The sequence below is a fragment of the Hevea brasiliensis genome, chromosome 8 (genome assembly GCF_030052815.1).
Source record: "Hevea brasiliensis isolate MT/VB/25A 57/8 chromosome 8, ASM3005281v1, whole genome shotgun sequence".
In the NCBI taxonomy this organism is placed as follows: Eukaryota; Viridiplantae; Streptophyta; class Magnoliopsida; order Malpighiales; family Euphorbiaceae; genus Hevea; species Hevea brasiliensis.
The window spans coordinates 18550300-18566839 of record NC_079500.1 but is presented as its reverse complement, the minus strand read 5'-3'; the positions used below and the strand labels follow the sequence as shown (position 1 = coordinate 18566839).

Below are 16540 nucleotides of genomic sequence, written 5' to 3'. Positions count from 1 at the left end.
GAACAAAAAATTTGATATGTATTTTTGAAAATAAATAAATTATTAATTTATATTTAATAACTTAATTTCAAAAGAAGTGAAATTATTTTCTCTTACTAAATTGACCAAAAAACTTTTACTAAGATTAGATTAAAAATAGTAAAAAGGAAAAAAAAATAAAACTTTTCTAACTTGGCGTAAAAGGAAAAAAATAAAGATGATAGATCACATAATAACTTCTATTTTTACAACTCTAGACACAAACACACACAGAAACACAATATATATATATATATATATATATATATATATATATATACTAGATTTCTATGGATCTTTTAGGAATGGTATGGGGTGGGTGAGGGTGGGGATCGCGCCCATCCTTGCTCCACAGGAATTTGGAGTCAAAATGGGTATTTTTTCATTGAAGAGTGGGTTTTCCACAATACATTTCTTTTTATTTTTTATTTTTAATTTTTAATTTATTATTATATAAATATAAAATTTATTAAAAAATAAATAAAAATATAAGTTTTAAACATAATTTTAATACAATATTTATATATTTTTTAAAATTACAATGTTTAAATACATAGGAATAAATTATTTTTTGATAAAAATAATAATATAATATTATGTGAGGCTGATTAATCAAATTCAAATTCAAAACAGCTCGAATTAAGTTATTCACGGTCCATTGCCATCCTAGGATTTTCAAAAATTCTCATTAAAATATACAACATTGAATAATTTCTAGGAACTTTTATTCCTTGCAGAAAAACATAAATCATGAATTCCCCTTGTAGCATATATAAATTTTAATTTATCAAATTAAAAAGTTTAACTCTAAATTTATATATATGCTATTATAGCAAATAAAATGCTAACGGATTAACTGAGATTTATAATCTTAGTTGATAATATTCAAAAGATCTAATAGTAGAAAATATTGACAAAACTAATCAGCTATAAATTGATTGACAACCCTTTTTCAGCGTAGTGAAAAATTTTTCTGTTCCATTTATATATTCCTCAATTTTCCAAAATTGGATAGAAATTAAATGTGGATGTTAATTAGAAGGAAATGTTGAATATATATATATATATATATATATATATATATATATATATATATATATATATATATATATATCTAATTTCCCTATATCAAATGCATTCTCTCTCTTCTACCTTCCATGCTTCATATCCCTTTCTATAAATATATAAATGAAGATGCAATTGGATTCAGCTCATGTCCTTATAAAAACCCTTCAATCACTGCAGTTTTCATATTCCCTTCTCTACAATTTTAGTCTTGGTAAATTAATTATCACAAAAATCCAAGTTTGTTTTCAATTTATTTTTCTGTTTCTCTCTATACATACATATATATATATATATATATATATATATATATATATATATATATATATATATATATATATATATATATGCATTACTATTTTCTCATTTCCACTGTATTGCAATATGGTTGGGTTGGTGCTGTGGTGTATTCTTCTTTTAATAGGTTGTAATGTATATTATATTCTTTATTTGGTTATTTCAATTGTTATTATAACTCTTTTTTTTTCTTTCTGTAATGGAAAGCACAGAGAAGAGCAAGTTTTGATATTAATATTATGCATGTTAAATGAGAAAATCTCACTAAAAAGTTCAATTTAACTCCTTTTATCCTAATCAAGACAATGGGGAATCTGTATGAATAGCCTAATTAACATGAAAAATAATTAGGCTACACTGATAGATTCTTCTTCTTATTCTTATTTAGAACCATAACCATTTTTTAAGGATTTCTTCACAGTTTTTCGTTTCTATTTTTATTCTCCGTTATAAAACTCAAATTAATCCGTAGGGTTAATCTGTTGAGCTGGTGATAAACACATAAACTGGGCCAATTTTCTTATTGAACTGATAAAAAATTGACCCAAAATAATTTAGATGACCCGATGAATGCTTTTTGAAGATAGATACAGACTTAATCCTTACATAATGTATATTCTTTTACTTTGGATATACGTTTCATTTCTCAAAATGAATGAAGGAAGCAATTTTCATTCAAATGTCAATTCAATTTACAACATTAATTGAAGTTTGCGTTTTTTATATTTAGTAAAAAAACGAACGTTTTTCACTTATAATTTCCTTTATTTTATAGGGTTTAATATCGCTAATGCTTTATCCTACGATTATGCAGCTTCAATTGAGGTAATTATTTCATCTTTGATTTTAATTTTTTTAATTAATTTTACTCTAAAAATAATTCTAATATTAATGAATCAAAATTCATCAATTTATATCTGTAATGTGGCAAAAATAATTATAATTCGTAAAATAAAAAAAAAATTAATATCTGGTTTTCTTTTTTTTTTTTTTTTTTTTTTTTGCTTTTGAAAATAATTATTTTTTTTTTGCAAGTACTCAAAAAAAACGATATAATGGAGGAGTCATTCAAAACCCAGAGCTTAATGAAGGGTTGAAGGGATGGTCTACGTTTGGAGATGCTAAAATAGAGCACAGAACATTGGGAAACAACAAATTCATTGTAGCTAATTCCAGAGTTCTTCCTCGCGATTGTGTCTCACAGAATCTTAACCTGCAAAAGAACAAAATCTACACTTTCTCTGGTAGGTGTTTGCTCATTTCATGAATTGATTAAAAGTGTATCTACTTATGTTTAATCATAATTAAGCTTTGGTGTTGATTTAATTCAGCGTGGATTCAAGTGAGTAAGGGAAGAATTCCAGTATCAGCTGTTTTCAAGACTCAAACAGGGTACAGACTTGCTGGTTCTATTTTTGCCGAGTCCAATTGCTGGTCCATCCTTAAAGGTGGCTTTACTGTTGATGCTTCAGGCTCTGCTCAACTTTATTTCGTGGCAATGCTTTATACCATTTAAGCATTTTTTTTTAATTATTCGCTATATCATACATAATGAATTTGTGCATATAATTCTAATAAATTTGTATAGAGTAACAACACATCGGTTGACATATGGGTGGTTAGCATCTCATTACAACCCTTCACCAACAAACAATGGATGTCTCATCAAGATCAAGCCATTGAAAAGGTAATTAAATTCACTGAAATCCTTTCTCCATCAATTATTGTTCTCAATCATGACAAACATAAATCAATTGCTACTAATTTATCATTATCAACATAAATCTTGCAGACCTGAAAGACTAAAGGGTAAGAATCCAGGCAGTGGATAGTCAAGGAAAACCCTTCTCTAATGCTAAAATCTCAATAAAACCAAAGAAAGCAAGTTTCCCATTTGGCTGTGCTATAAAAATATATATATATCCTCTACAACAACGCCTATCAAAAATGGTTCACTTCCAGGTTCACAGTGACAGTATTTGAGGATGAAATGAAATGAAGTGGTATAGCACAGAACCCTCGCAGGGCAAAGTGGACTACTCAGTCCCTGACGCCATGCTTCAGTTCGCCAAGAAGAACAATGTACTAGTCCGAGGCCACAATGTGTTCTGGGATGATCCCAAGCATCAGCAAGGATGGATCAATTCACTCTCTCCAACCGATCTTTCCAAGGCCACCACTGATAGGATCAACTCTGTCATTTCAAGGTACAGACGGCAAGTCATTTGCTGGGATGTTAATGAAAACCTGCACATCAATTTCTTCGAGAGCAAATTAGGGCAAAATGCTTCTGCAGTTTTCTATAACTTGGCTCAGAAGTTTGATGGAACTTGGACGTTGTTCTTGAACGAATATAATACCATTGAAGATGCCAGAGATGGTGATTCTACACCGGCTAAGTACCTGCAAAAGCTGAGAGATATTAAGGCATTTCCTGGTAATAGAAATTTGAAATTGGGGATTGGACTTGAATCCCATTTCAGTAGTGCTGCTCCAAACCTTGCTTATATGAGGGCTTCCATTGATACACTTGCTGCTACCAATTTCCCCATTTGGCTCACAGAAGTATATGTTCAAAGGGGCCCCTATCAGGTAATAAGATAAATGATCAGATTTTGCTACATATATAAATGATTTGATTTTGCCTTTGCAGTTGCAGGCTAGTTTGCAATTAGAAGGCATACTATGAATGAGTTATGAACGATTTCGGAAAGCTGAACTTGTACATATATTTTTAATGGATTTTATGGGCAGGCACAATACTTGGAGCAGATTCTAAGGGAGGCACACAGTCACCCGAAAGTGGCAGGAATTGTGATCTGGTCAGCCTGGAAACCCCAGGGATGTTACACAATGTGTCTGACTGATAACAATTTCAAGAACTTGTGATAGTTGCTGATTCCATAAAAAATTAACTGAAATTACCAGTAATAAAATACTCTTTTGTTTTCTGAATGCAATAAGTGGTAATCCACGTCGAACTCTAGAGACTGAATTACTAAATTTCGTGCACGTGTGTAACAGGAAAAGGGGGAAGGGGGGTTGTAATACTAAATCAGAAAAAATCAAGTTCAGAAATTAAAAAACTAACTTTCCTATACTTGTCAATTCAAGCCCAGCACTCTTGTTAGACTCTAATTATTAACTGAATTGGTATTAAGCAATGCTTATCAATGTAATAACTGCTTTAGGAACATGAAGTAGTTAAGCTTGAACAATAATTTATAAAGCATAAATTATTTAATTCATTCTATTGTTTCTTTAGGTTATTACTGAAAACTTTGATCATAATCAATAATACATAATAGCTACTAACATTCAATCTTACATAACAATTACGGGTTATAAAGATGAACTAACAATTAATCATATCAAATAATTAACTAACAGGCCTTTTTAGTAAATCATTCAATAAATTAAAAATAATGAAATTGAGAAACAATAAATATCCAAAAAGACATAATTTAAATTAAGAACCCGGTCTCACAAATCATGCATAGGAACTAGAATCTTTTGAACTGAATTTAGAAACTTAGCCACCCATGTTCATGGCTTACAGAAAAATAAAGTAAAATAATGAAAAAATTTAAAACTGTGAACGTGAATAAAGAATGAAGGTGTGTACCCAGCTGCTTCCAAAGATGATGTTTATACTCAAAAACATAATCTAAAGATAAGAACCGAACTTTGAACATTTTTAAAAATCAAAAAGACAAATTCTCTGTTCTGTTTTTATGGCCAATTTGCAGCAACTTTCCCTCTGATTCTGTCTCTGACCTCTTCAGGATAGTCATAGCCTTACTTCTCAGCTTTCCAACAAATCCTCATCTGCCCAAATCAAAGCTCTACAGCCCAAGTTATGGGCTAAAAATTGAAACTGATTTTGACAGACGATCCAACCTAAAAATTCGATTTCACTGCCATTTTTAACCACCAAAATAATGTAATCTTGTCTTTAGCCCTTCATAGAAATTGTAGAGGTGGTTCTTAAGGTTAAATTGGGCCTGAGTTTGCTTCATTTGGACATCTAGGACTCCAGATATAAAATAAGTACCAAAACTAGTCGTGACAAGTCAGGTCTGGGCTTTTGTATTAGATTCATAGCTAATTTTGACAACCTTAGAGACTGATTTGGGTTTCGGTCCCTCTCTGTCATTTGTAGTGCTCTGACTTAGCTTTTTAATAAATTAAATAGCATTAAATTTGGAGACCCACAACTTAAAAAATACCTAAAAAATACAGTAAATGTTAAATTAATGAAAATACTAAAAATTTCTCAATTTAACATAATTATTCCAAAAACTATCTAGAAATATGCCTAATTGATAATTATACTTTAATAAACTGAATTAGACATAAAAATATAATAGAAATACTAAATATGATGAAAATAAAAATATTAATTATGCACTTATCAACTTGTCCTGGTAATGTAGTTGACGAGCTGTTGGCTCGACTGATTGCTTCCAGTCCTCGGCTGGCAGGACGGATGGAAATGGCTTCTTCGAGGCGTCCCTTTCCCATGGACTTTACTGTGTCAAAATTCATCACCCATCTGCAAAAAATTCTTCTTTGGTTCAAAAGCTTAATGTGGTCTCAAGCACTGGTGCAGCTAACCAAACAGTGCTTATTGGATTTGCCGCCTAAGTTTTTTTTTTTGGTTGGAGCCTGAGTCTTTTTTTTTTTGATAGGCTGAGTTTAATGATTTATAATTATTTAATTTAAATAATGAAATATGATTTTTTTACAAAAATATATTTATATAATCACTTATTGCTATATGGCATTTTAAAGGATAAGTCACCTAACTTCAAAAATTAAGGCATGACATATTAAGAATTAAATTAATATAATAAAATAATATACTAATCAACTTATTCAAATTCTAAAATTAAATATTTTATATCTTTACATTTCATAAAAAAAATTTAAAAATAATTTATAATCAATTAAGAAATAAAAATTAAATTATATATATATATATATATATATATATATGAAAATGCCTCATAAAAATATATCACCTAGCGTTTTCAAATAACATATTAAAAAACTTAATTAGAAATAATTAAAAAAATAAAATATTTCCACTCTCAGTATGTTAGTCTAGGTTGTTAATTTGTAAAAAAAAAAGTTAAAATAATTTTTTGGGAAAACTTTTCAACGATATTAGTAAAAAAAATTATATTTCAACTTTTAAAATTTAATTAAGATTTAAAAATAATTTTAATTTTTTTTACTATTTTCTCTTTTATAATAAAATTAAACACACTATTATAATATAGTCAAGTAACATACATTAAAATTTTAAAAAATAAAACAAGTTTTCAGATATATTTTATAATAATTTATTGTTTAATTATGAAAAATATAAATAGCTTTTTTAAATTAAAAAATAATTTTATCATTGATAATTAAACCCAATTTTACATTGGGTCTGTTAAATATTTTAGAAAATAAGAAAGGTATTGAACTTTGAAATTGGCAAACAAACCAAGAACCACCAAGCTACAAGCACTACAATAAATATAATTTTTAACACCGCTTTTCTATTATTATTTAATACATGATGTTAAAATAATAAATAACATCAATATGATATATTTAGGCATATAAAGTAATAAATAATATATATAATATCATGTATAGTAGTGGTATAAATTAATGTAAAAGTATTGTTAAAAACTTTAAATTACAGAGTTTATACACATTATTAGGTATTTATAGATAATTCTTATTAAATAGATGTTTTAAATTTTTAACAACATAGAAAACATGTTATTAAAGCCTAGGATATTTCCTAAAAACTAATTTAAATACATAAAAATCAATAGGATTATTTTCTCTATACAACTCTGATGATTAATTATATAATTTGAACTCGTAATTTTATACAATTTTGAGATAATTTGTAGGGTTGCTTTTGAAAATTTCTTAGCTCTCATGATGTGTTTTTTGAATGTTGTTAGATGAAATAAATTAGGGTAAGTGAAAGCCAAAGCTGCCTGTTTGCTTGGATTGTGTGATTTCCAAAATGCTTGGGAACCTGTATAAACTATTTCTTCCATGGGAAATCTTGTTTTCATATATCTATATATTTATATAAAGCTATGCCAAAGAAAAAGATTCCCATTTCTGTGAGGAGCTATCTCCATCTAGGATTTTTTTTTTCTCTTTTACGTTGATTTTTTATTTTCTTCTCTCTCTCTCTCTCTCTCTCTCTCTCTCTCTCTCTCTCTCTCTCTCTCTCTCTCTGTATTCCTATGGTCTTAGCTAGCCACTAAACAATTCTATAAATATATACTTATTAACATTAATTAACTCAAATGTAACCTAAAAAGCAAATCGAATTAAATGTATTAGGTTTGTTGTTAATCTACGATAATTGTGCCACAAAATCCTTAAATAAAAGAATCCACATTCCTTCGATTCGCATTGATATATATAGATATAACTATCCACTTGGGTATATGAATCACCAAGAGCACCCTCCCACAAACTAGGAATTCCTTTGGTCTTCCTATTGGATTGTGATTTCTATTTGTTGTTTTGGATTCCCATCTCTGTAAGGAGATCTCTCCATTCAACTTAATTTTTTTAATTAAATGCAAAATCTTTTTTCCACCCCCCCCCCCCCCCCCCCCCCTTTTTTTTTATTTTCCTCTCTTTATATTATTATGGATAATAATGCTTGTGTTGTTAGGTCATATCCATTTTGTTGATTGCATTATTGTGTTTTATCAATATGGAGTATTGTTTACTTGATTATCTAAATACTACTAGATATGATTGGATGATAATTGTTATGATTTGTAGGATGTGGGAGACTTTTAATCTCAAAAAGAATAGAGATTTGATCAGTTTGGATATGATTTTTATCGATGAGAAGGTGATTTTCCATTTTTGTTCAAATATATCATTGTTGTGTTTTTTTCTCTTCGTACTATATTTTTATCAATGAGAAGGTGGTTTTTCATTTTTGTTCAAATATATCATTCTTTGTGTTTTTCTTTACAATATTTATTTTTTTTTTATTAATGTAGAACTTTTGAAATTATGTTGTTTCATGGCAAGAAAATTTGATGCATGCAACAATTTAGAAAAATCAAGTAAGCAGGTTTAGAAACATGTTAACTGAGGATGTTGATCAAGAAGTCTATTCTTAGCGAGAAGAATTTCAAGGTTGTTGCAAGTGTAGGGTAGTATCAATGAATTTTGAATGAGTACAAGATTATTTTTTTGGTCATAACTTCAATTAGAAAGATTGAGGAAGGGATTACTAAGATCCCAATGCATGGATTTCAATTCATTAGTGCGAAATTGATTGATTTATGGGTTAATGATAATAGAGTTCTATCAAATGTGTTGTCAAGCATATATGTTCGCTATTCATTCTTATTTTCTCAAATGCATTATTTATTATTATTTAATACGTTTTTCTTCCTTTGTCCATGTTATAGATGATCCACCATTGGTGATATTGAGGTTGTTGGAGTGGGTCGAAAAAAGAGAGATATCGAAATTATAACAAATTAGTGAGTTATTTTGTCAATTTATATGATTACCTTTCTATTAAGTTAAAAAAATGAAAAAAATTAGTGCATTATTTGCTATTTTAAATGCATAGGTTAGTGTTCATCATCTTTACTGCTATGATAGAAAAATTACTAAGATATTTGTCCAACTTTATGTCCAGCTCGGTGACAGCAAAGATTACTTTATGGGGAGAATTGGCAGAGTGATGGTTGTGAATCTGCAAGTATACGGGTCATATCAAGTAATAGAGTGATAAGTAAAGTATCATTCTCACGAGAAATTGTGTTTAAGTAATAGACTATGGTTGTTTCGATTATTTAGACTAATGGTAATTTGCAAGAGAATTAAATTAACTAAATGCAGAAATTTAAATAGAAAATAAAGAAAATAAGCAATGGGTAATGCAAATAAAGGTTTAATCTAAGCAAAAATTAACTAAATTAATAATGGGCAAACAAAATCAAAGACTAATTAATACTAAAAATAATTCTAGAGTTGGGGTTTATGAATTAAATCTATTGGGATTTGTCTTGGGTCATCCAATTTTTAAAAGAAAATAGAGTTTGAAGGTGATTGATTCTAAAATCCATTGATATCTTTTTCAAGCAAACCAAAGAGTATTTTAAGAAAACCAAACCTACTTTCATACAATATTTGATTAACTTAAAACCTATTAAGTTTTGTAACCAATCAATGAATCCTCTTAAAACTCTAGTTTATTTCTAAATCCAAGTGATTTCAAGTTTTAATCCTTGATTATCTATAAATGATTTTCACCTTTCGGTCCTTCAATCAAAGGCTAAAAACTAGACCCAATGGGATCCAACATTAGGTAAGTCATAAAGCACACAAGGAAAAGAATCAAAACTCATATTTATATAAATCTACTTAAAACCCAATTCAAATCCACAAATAAAATCAAAACATTATGACCCAACTCTGAAAACTTAGAAAAACTATTCTATCATGATAAAATTTACAAGAGAAAATGATAAAACTAACAAAAGAAACATAAAAATAGACTAAAAATAGAAAAACCCAGGGGAAGGAGAGCCCAAAACTCTGAAAAACTGTAGGTGGACATCACTTGGCAGCAGCTGTCCAGCAGAAATGGTATGCTCCTCCTTCTTATTCTTTTCTTGCATTTCTTTTTGTTGTTCTCCCTTTCTCCTCACTTCTTCTTGTGGTAAAAACTAGAAAATAATGCTTTTATTTGGTACCAAAAGTTGCCCTAAAAATGGATAATAGCCAAGGAGTGGATAGGAAATGAGGTGTAAAAATATCCACGTTAGCAAAGCTGTTCACGTTCTGGACAGTCTACTTAGGGTACTTCTTACCCTAAGCAATATCTTCAGCAATTTTCAGCCTCTGCATGCCCTGTCTGCTTAAGGTTAAGTAGACCTTCAGCAAATCTCAGCAGGTTTGGGATAAAATGAGTTTTTCTGCTCATGTTTGACTTCCAGCTTGACCTGAGTTGCACCTTAAGCACTGCCGCTTACCCTAAGCAGGACCCTAAGCAAATCTCAGCAAGTTTGTAGATGAAAACTTGAATGTGTTGGATTTAAGCTATGCTTGACTTGCAACTTGCCCCAGGCTTAAGGTTAAGCAATATGATATACCCTGAGCAACATCATAAGTAAAATCTCAAGCAAATTTTGGCTAACTTAATATTCTAAGGCTTGATTTCTTTAACTTTCCTCCCTGCTTAAGGGGCTCTAAATTTCTTCAAATCACTTCCTAATGCACTCATTGACCTTCAATTTTCCATAAAAACCTATTAAAAATAGCAAAATTACAAAAATCAAATATAAAGTAACTAAAGTTAATAAATAAGCTAAAATAAAGCTAAAAATATAAAATATACTAAAATATAAGAGCAAAATGGATGCAAAACTACCCGAAAATACCTATATGAAATGAGTGCAACACAAAGAGCTTTAATTTCAGCTTCTACAAGAAAAATGTTAGTCCTTCCATTATGATAGCGACTTCTACATCGGGTAGAAAATTTAAAGGTGATTTTATTTTGCTTGGATGCCTTTCACAGATATTTTCGTTTGATTGAAATTTTGGTGTTGTAAAGAAATTTCAAAGTGAAATTTTAATCTTTTGTGTTTGAAATAGGTGAGATTACTTTTTCTACCACAAGTGCTACCAAATCTATGTGAATCTACAAATGGAATGTGTAGCATCTTTCATTTAAAGGTTCTCAAGTATCTCTACTGGTGTCTAAGCTCTTAAGTGCTCTTCTCTGAATAATATTTTTCTTGAGGAAGAGATGTTTGTGAACAGGATGAGCATAAAAGAGCTATTAGAAATTGATTGGGATGCTGATATAACTGTACGTTTGTTATTTTTTATTTCTTTGCCAATGCAGCCATAAGTATTCATGTTGCTAAAGGGTATCTTTTATTTTTCTTCTAGGAATATGTTATTACTATGAGGGCAAAGATTACAGACATAGACAATTTTTTGGCTAGTATTATGTTTCATGCAACTCACATAGTGATGTTGACGGTAGTCTTTTTGATCTAATCCAAACGACAACGTGAACCTGCAATGAGAAAAAGTGATGAAGTGGATGGCCTTCTGGTGGGCCACTCCAATGCTGAAGTCAGTGTTCTTGATCCTTGTAGAGAGAGATTAAAGTATTCTTTTGTAACAGAGAGTAATGGAGATAGTAAGTGTACCTAAGTCTCCTTTCTTATTGGTATTTATGGGCTTTTAAAGGAAATAGCCATTGCTCTGTTTAAGGTGGTGATTGTAGTTGGATATTTATGAATCTTCATGATATCTACTTTTACTGGATTATATGCGAGATTATCGCTCGATCCAAGGAATCCATGTTGTATCTGTTACTGGGTATTTGTTTGGCAAGGGTTTTATTTGCCATTTTGGGTGAAGCTATTGTTTAGGCGAATAAAACTATTATTTGGTCCTTTTCTTCTTATTCAGCTTATTGAGTCCCTGTTTAGGTTTAACACGTTTGAAAGTACTTCTTGCTTTGACTATTCACACTAGAAATATCTTTGACTTTTTGACTTTATTCTAGGAGGGTGATATCATTAGTCTCCCCACCAGTCTTGTGTACATTTATGTTCGCCTTATTTGCTCATCCTGCTATAAGTGGGACATGACTATTTGCATGATTCATCTATACTGAGGATAGCTATCATGTGCCCTTTAGGTAGGCATTAGCTGTCATTATTTAAATTTTCCTTGGTAAGCGAGAAGGGACAAGTGATGGTTCGATTATTGGAGTTAATTAATTACTCCTTTCCTTTAAAAACCCTTCTTTTCTCTTTCTATTCTTTTACATTTTTCTTTTGGTTTCTTCTTCTCTGAAATTTTCGGCAGTGTGTTTCATCTTTCGTCTTTGATTTGCTTTGAATCACTCTGTTTGTAGGTTTTTTTAAATTGACGTTTGCATATTCTTTCTTTCCTTTCTATTTTTAGCAAGAAAATGAGTGATTTGAGCAACGTTGGTAATTCAAATGCCACTCCCTGATCACCTAGGGTTGTTTATAGTCAGAGTAATTTGAATGCCACTCCCTGATCACCTAGGGTTGTTTATAGTCAGAACTCGAGTACCCTCAAAATTTTTTTTTTGTGAGAAAACAATAGAGGTGATGGAGTTTCTAGAGATTATAGGTCCATATGCTAGCAAGTCGATTCCAAATGCTGAAGCAGTTTCATTAGGAGGGAACGTGCCTAGAGGGGTTTCCAAAACTTCATCTTCTCTCACTGGGTGGGGTCTTCTAGAATTTTCCAAGGTCTATGGTATATCTTCTTAGTAGTTTTGTCTCTCGCTCACCGAAGCAAATGAGCAAGCTGATAGTACGTATCTCCATCCTATGCGAATAGCAGTACACAAAGAGCAATTAAAGTTAAGCCTACATTTGCCATTAGACCCTTGGATGTGGAAATTTTGAAATACTATCAAGTGTTTGTGTGTCAAATGCATCCCAACTCATGGAGGCTATTCTCCAGATTCCAAGCTTTGTGCTGGAGGAGGAGATTGCATGCTTCAACCCATATCTTCTCCATATAATTTCAGCTGAACGTGTAGGAGAATGAGGAATATTGGCATTTTCATGCTTGGAAAGGGATGGGATTGTTTGTCAAGCTTCCCTCTTCCTTGAAAAATTGGAAAGAAAAATTTTTCTTTATCGATGATTTAGTAGACGAGCAATGGGGTGGGATTCAGACATCGTAGATTTGTATGGCAGAAAAAAGTTTGGTAAGCTGAGACTGGATGCCAAGGAAAAGGCGATCATGAGGGAGATAAAAACTCTTATCCAAGATGATAAAATTTTAATAAAAGTGCTCCTCAAGGCTGAGGCTCGGTGGTGGGAGTCGATTTATGTGATCGGGGATCCCATGGTGATCGAGCATTATAATAACTTACCTCTTGAGGGTAAAAACCTTAAACTAATTCTCTTAGTTTATTTTACTTATTGAAATTCTTTTCTTTTTACAGATATGGGGAGTCGAGAGAAGAATATCAAATAGCTAATCTGAAAGAAAAAGAAGGTTGCTCGTTTGGTAGATGATGCGTCCCCAGCAGGTTCCAAGAGAGCCAGGGTTGATCCTCCCTCCCCTCCCTAAAATGTTTCACCCCCAGGCATTCAGACTTCTCAATCAGAAACACAAAGGGTTGAAGTTTCTCTTCCTCCACCTCCTCCTTTGCGAAGGCAATCAGTTGAGCAGGCATTGGTGAGCAAATCAGTTGTGCATAATTTTAAGCCTGCCAATTGGTTTACCAAGAAATATACGCTGTCGATAGATCGTGCTCGGCTGGAGGGGGAACATGATGATGACCTGGCCCTTCATTCATTCTCTTTGCTGATGGAGCAGCTGGCATGTACGCAGGTCCTTAGGGAAAAGAACAAGGCGCTATGAGGTCAACTCAGCTCTCAAGAAGTCGAGATGAATCTATTGGTTGATGCAGCTACTATTTCTGAGAAGCAGGCCAAGGAGTTGGAGGCTGAGCTTCAACAGTTAAAAGGAAATTTTGTTGCTCTTTAGGAGGAGTTGGCTACTACTCGAAAGAGTCACTCGTCTATGTAAGAGAGTTTAAATAAGAAAATTAAAGTTCTAAAGGGTGAGCTTGCTGCAACCAACGATCAGATCGCTGAGATTTATGTGAAGTCTCAGAATGATATAGTCATCGAGTTGTAAAAATGCTACCAAGGAGATGATTTCTTCTGGTAGAGGAACTTAGACTAGGGGGAAGGGAGGAAAAAGATAATGGGATCGGGCAGGGGGGTAGAGGTAATGATGTAAGCCCTTCTGCCTAAAAGAGTTGTAAACAATTTTAAGTTTTTAATAAATGAAGTTGTTTTTATTCATTCTTTTCTATGTTTGAATTCCTATCACTCAGACCCACTAGTCGGGCTGATTTTATAAGCATAAAATTATTATTTATTTATTTATTTATAATTCAATCATATAGTTAACTCTAATTGTGCAAATAAAAATGGAACTTAAATAATTGCATTTTAACTCCATTAGAGTTACCGCTACTACATTATCCTAGACATATTATTCTGAGTGAAATATACTTCAGGATTTGTAGGTAAATTGTTTAATCATGGTGCGCTTTCTCCAAGGATGGTCTATTTATCCTCACAGATTATTTTAGCCTAGCGGACTATCACCATGGATGGGTTAAGCACCTTGTTTTAGCCTGACAGACTATTGCCGTGGTGGGGTAAACACCCATTGCCATGGTGGGGTAAACACCCTGTTTTAGCCTGGTGGATTATCGCTGTGGATGGGCCAAGCACCCTTTTTTAGCTTGGCAGATTATCATCATGGGTGGCCTAAGCACCATGTTTTAGCCTGGCAGACTATTGTCGTGGATAGGCTAAGCATGCTTGCAAAGATATTGAAAAACAAAGTTTACTTTTTATTGATAATATTTTCGAAGGTTACATATATTCCACTTTCAAAGTAGTATTCTTCAACTGGTTTCTACTAGCTTGTAGGTTCCTGGGCATATAACTTTTGAAATTGCATAAGGTTCGATTCAGTTGCATCCTAGTTTTCCAACTTTTGCTAGTCCTCCTGTGACGTTGTCTCATTTAAGCACTAGGTCTCCTGCCATGAATGCTTGGTTTTTAACTTTTCTATTATGCATATTCATCATTTTTTATTTGTACTGTGCCATCTAGATGAAAGCTGTCTCTTTAAGCTCCTCTATTGTATTAAGGTTTAGCCGTAGTTTGTCTTTTTGTGAAGTCTTTTAGGGGTATTCTTTTCAAGTTGATGGAATGTTGATCTCTACTAGTATTACTGCTTTTGATCCATATGCAAGTGAGAATGGTGTTTTGCCTATTGCTATCCTTGGTGTGGTTTGGTAGGCCCATAGGACACTTGGCAAATAGTTTAGCCATACTTCTTTAGCTTCTGCCAACTGCTTCTTAAGTCCATAAAGAATTATTTGGTTCGTGACTTTGGTCATGCCATTGGTTTGAGGGTGGTAAGTGGAAGTAAATCAAAGGTCTATCCCCCACTCGGTGCACATGCTCTTGAATTTTTTGCTAGCAAACTATGTACCATTGTTTGCTATAATGACTTTGGGAACTCCAAATCTGCAGAAGATATTTTCTCTGATGAAGGTAATAGCTTAGTCAATTTTTATATGCTGTGATGATTCTGCTTCTAGCCATTTGGTGAAGTGATCGATGGCGATGATGATGAATTTGCTTAATTTTGATGCTTTGGGAAATGGGTCAAGTATGTCTATGCCCCATTAATAGAAGGGCAAGGGGCCACTAATGGCTGAAAGTAACTTTGTTGGCTGTCGAGGGATGTTTCTGTGTGCTTGGCATTTCTGACATTTCTAGACTAACTCCTTGGCACTTGTACTACTGTGGGCCAGAAATATCTTTGCCTGAATGCTTTCTTGGCAATCATTCTTGGTCCTTCATGGGCATCATGTAACGGTCGGGCTCCAACCACTAGAGGAATTATCCGCTTTGGCCTTAAGCCTCACGGTTTTGTCCCATAGGTGGAATGGAAAACTTCCCAGGAGGTCATCCATCCTAGGATTTCTCTCAAGCGAGCACGCTTAACCCTGGAGTTCTTCCAACTCTCCAGGCCATTCCACCAAAAGGCGCCTCTAGTGAGTAGTTCCTCCATTTTATATATCATTACTTTTTGAACCCAAGACCATCTCCGTGCTTTGCCAATGTGGGATTTGCCTAAGGGACCTTTCTCCCCCCCCCCCCCTTTCGGGACTCAGCGTCCTCGCTGAGGTTTGCCCCACCATCGCTCAAGAGGACACGCGAGCGGCTCTGATACCAATTGTAACGGTCGGGCTCCAACCACTAGAGGAATTGTCTGCTTTGGCCGTAAGCCTCACGGTTTTGTCCCATAGGTGGAATGGAGAACTTCCCAGGAGGTCACCCATCCTAGGATTTCTCTCAAGCGAGCATGCTTAACCCTGGAGTTCTTCCAACTCTCCAGGCCATTCCACCAAAAGGTGCCTCTAGTGAGTAGTTCCCCCATTTTATATATCATTACTTTTTGAACCCAAGACCATCTCCGTGCTTTGCCGATGTGGGATTTGCCTAAGGGACCTTTACAAATGTAATGGACCGGGCCACTAGTGATATTG

General features: G+C 32.8%; 1 pseudogene; it reads left to right on the top strand.

Moving 5' to 3' along the window:
* Nucleotides 1-1467: 1467 nt before the first annotated feature.
* Nucleotides 1468-4294, top strand: LOC110654175 (endo-1,4-beta-xylanase 5-like; annotated as a pseudogene).
* The last annotated feature ends 12246 nt before the right edge of the window (nt 4295-16540 follow it).